Source organism: Callospermophilus lateralis, unplaced genomic scaffold, assembly GCF_048772815.1.
Source record: "Callospermophilus lateralis isolate mCalLat2 unplaced genomic scaffold, mCalLat2.hap1 Scaffold_6373, whole genome shotgun sequence".
NCBI lineage: Eukaryota > Metazoa > Chordata > Mammalia > Rodentia > Sciuridae > Callospermophilus > Callospermophilus lateralis.
This window is the reverse complement of record NW_027514753.1, coordinates 124637-128548: the sequence shown is the minus strand read 5'-3', so window position 1 is coordinate 128548 and position 3912 is coordinate 124637. Positions and strand designations below refer to the sequence as shown.

General features: G+C 40.8%; 1 pseudogene; it reads right to left on the bottom strand.

Annotated features, from left to right (window-relative positions):
• Positions 1-266: 266 nt before the first annotated feature.
• On the bottom strand, positions 267-473 carry LOC143408835 (guanine nucleotide-binding protein G(I)/G(S)/G(O) subunit gamma-5 pseudogene; annotated as a pseudogene).
• Positions 474-3912: the final 3439 nt, after the last annotated feature.

The window sequence follows — 3912 nt, the reverse complement described above, 5'->3', positions numbered from 1 at the left end:
GTTGAATGCCCTTGAGTTCAATCCCCGGTACTAAAAATTAATAAATATTTTATTGTATGTTGCTGCCCGTGTATATAAAATAATTACCCTTGTGAAATAGAAATTCATGAAAATTCAGAGAGGTAGATGTTAAGGATTGACAAAAGTAGAAGATTATATTATGGTACATGTGTTACAGGGAAATTTTTTGTACAGGCTTCAAATTAAGCTCTCTTGAATATTCACTGGTTCTTGAGCAGTGGGTTTGGGAAACCTCAGAAAGATGACTACAAAAAGGAATAGACTTTCTGGGGTCTGAAGGAACTTGTACATGAAGATACTCCAGTCAGTAGGGGATCATGGTGAGCATTCTGCAGACAAAATTTTTTCAAGTCTGCAACTGCCTGGGAAACCTTCATGTGGTTGAGTCCGGCCTCCAGCCAGAGCTGCTGAACCACCTCCTTCATAGTGTCAACGCTGGAGGAACCAGACATGGTGCATTCGAGGGCCAGGTGACTCTTCTGTCAGAGGGTCCACAGGTCACCATCAGCTGGGCCAGATGACTGGGCAGCATGCAGCAGAGAAGATTCTTTTTTTGAGGGGGGGGCTGTGGATTGAACTCAGGGCACTTGACCACAGAGTCACATCCCCAGCCCTTTTTTGTATTTTCTTTAGAGACAGGGTCTCACGAGTTGCTTAGCACCTCGCCATTGCTGAGGCTGGCTTTGAACTCACAATCCTCCTGTCTCAGACTCCCGAGCCACTGGGCTTACTGGCTGTGCACCACTGCGATTGGCTAGAAAAGAGATTCTTATAGAAAAAGAGATAAATAATTGCTAGGAATTAAGGGCTGATTCTTTTTTTTTTTTTAATTTGTTCTATTCAACATGACAGTAGAATGCATTTTGACACAACATGCATAAATGGAGTATTACTTCTCATTCACCTGGTTAAGGGCTGATTCTTTATCTGAAATCCCAGAAAGAGAAGCATGTCTCTTGGGAGCATGAAAGCAGTCATTCCAGTGTAGCTGAAGTCTGGGAAAGCCCAAGGCTAACTTCATGGAGACCCCATGCTTCTGACACAGAAGGCAGAAGATAACCCAGTATCTTTGATAAGGCCCTAAGAGTAAATGGGAAGTCTCAACTGGTTCTAAGGATGAGTCACTGTCTATGGGGACACATTCCCCACTGAGCTAACAGAAGGAAACTCAGTTCCTTGTATCTAAATAGCATGTTTTAGGTTTCCATTTTGTTGTGAATTCAATGAACAAATATTTGTTCAGCTCCTATGTTAGCCTGGCAACTCCATGAAATACCTATTTTCTGTTCCCCATTGTCCAGGTTCTTATAGCTGTCTGGCCAGTTACATGAGGACTGTGATGGTCACTTTCTCCTTCTTCTGAAACTACACCCTTGTATTTCCTCCTTTACCAGTAACCACCCCCCCACCCAGCCCATCTCTCTTTTAGTATCAATGTGAATGACTATTGTTTTTCTTCACAGTGCAATATCTAATTCCCCTCTTCTATTACCACCATATTCTTTTTTGAAATTTTTCTTATTGTGTGAAGGCTTTATTGGAACAATTCTTAGTATGTGTCTTCCATTGCAGCCTCCCATCTTGGGAGTTGAAGACCCTTCTTTTATCTCCTTTGGGTTAATTATTTCAAACAGGTAATTTAGACCATTAAAGTCCCAGGAATTTGAATCTTGGATCAGAAGGGATGCTGGAGGTGGGGCTAATGGCAATTCTAGGGCCAGATTATTCATGAACCTGTGGATTTGTGCCAGCTCCCTGGAACTGCCTTGATTCTGCAATTTGCCGCACGCCAGATAACTGCCTTAATTCTATGAACTCCTGATACCCTTCCAGGAATTTCTCTATTTGCTTTGTATAACTAGAGTTGGTCCCTGTTCTATGCAAATCACAGCTGGAACTGATGCAGTAAAGCTTCTATTCATTCAACTGAATATGCAATAAATTTTATTGAACACCTATCCTGCCCCAGTCAGTCTCAGTGTCTGCCAAAGTGATTATCCAAACTGATTTGTGGCAATATGTCCAAGGAAAAGATTGGAATTCAGTTTTTTGATCAGCTTTGTGTCACTGACAAAATACTTAAGATATACAACTAGTAAGGAGAAAAGATTTATATTTGGGTTATAGTTTCAGAGGTTTCATTCCATGATTAGCTGATTCTGTTGCTTTTAGGCCTATAGTGAGGCAGAACATCACCGAGGGAGCATGTGGTAGACCAAAGCTATTGACTTCGTGGTGCCTAGGAAGCAAAGGAGAATTTGCTTTTATAACAAAGCCTCTCACTCAAAACCCAGTAAACTCTGAACCATAAATGAATGAATGCATTGTTGAAGTCAGAGCCCTGGTGATTTAATCAGTTCTCAAAGACCCCCATCTTTGAACACTGCTGCATTGGGGACCAACTCTTCAACACTTGAGCTTTAGGGGTCATCTAAGAATACCCAGAATTAGCAGAATTAAACCCTAAGCTGATATTTCTTTTTTAAAAAAAAATGTTTATTTCTTAGTTTTAGGTGGACACAATATCTTCATTTTACACTTATGTAGTGCTGAAGATGGAACCCAGTGCCTTCTGCATGCTAGGTGAGCGCTTTACCACTGAGCCACAACCCCAGCCCTCTAAGCTGATATTTCTTGAGAAACATCCCCAAATTTCTATGACAAGCTAGTTACTAGAAATCTCCAACAGCTGCAAATCATCAAAGAGAGACATTTCTCCCCTGCCAGATAACTTAAATTACCCTTTGATCGAGGCTATTACTAGGCATTTTATACCAAATAGAGTGGGAGGAAACCCAGGTTATTGGCCAAGGTATTTCAAGCCAAGTGAGTCTTATAGCATCTCTCAACTATTATCAGTAATGTGAGTAATGACAGATTAACTGTAAAGATACTTTGCAAACACAGAGGAGCCTGGCAATTGAAGTTCTAGAAATGGATAGTTTTCTTTGATATTCAGAAGTTGTCAGACTACCTGGTTTTTGTTTGAAACTTACTAAGAATTCGTTACATATAGGATATTCCTAATTCCTCAAACTTCCCCAGCAACCGCCTCCAAATCCCACCCAGTTTCTTTCTTTCTTTTTTTAAAGAGAGAGAGAGAGAGAGAGAATTTTTTGATATCTATTTTATAGTTTTTTTTCCGTCGGACACAACATCTTTATTTGTATGTGGTGCTGAGGATCGAACCCAGGGGAGCGCGCATGCCAGGTGAGCACGCTACCACTTGAGCCACATCCCCAGCCCCTCTTTCTTTCTTTCTTTCTTTTTTTTTTTTTTTTCAGTTGTAGATGGACACAATATTTTTGTTTATGAATTTATTTTTTAATGTGGTGCTGAGGATCAAATCCAGTGCCTCACACGTGTGAGGCAAGTGCTCTACCACTGAGCTACAGCCCCAGGCCCCCACCCAGTTTCTTAAACAAAAATTCTTACTATGGTCTGAATATTTGTATTCCTACTCCCAACCCCCAAATTCATATGTTGAATTTCTAAGCCTCCAAGGTGATGGCATCAGGAAGTGGGACCTATGGGAGATGAAGAAGTCATGAGGGCAGAGCCCTATATTCCTGTATACAGTGCATGCCTATTGCCAGCGATTACTATCTTTAAAAATGGGATAGTGTTCTTCAAAACAAGCCAAGGGGGCTTATCTGCCCCTTTCAGCAAGTGAGGACACAGCAGGAAGTTATTTATGAATCAGGAAAGCTGGTACCATGACCTTACATTTTCCAGTCCCCAGAACTGTGAGGAATAAATTTGTTATTTATTATTTTAGCATCCCAGGAATACTAAGATAGTTCATAAACAAATAAGTAGACTCTTTGCTCTGAGAATGATAAAACAGAACCCATGTGGGGAACAAACTCTTATCTAGTTGTGTTTGTTTAT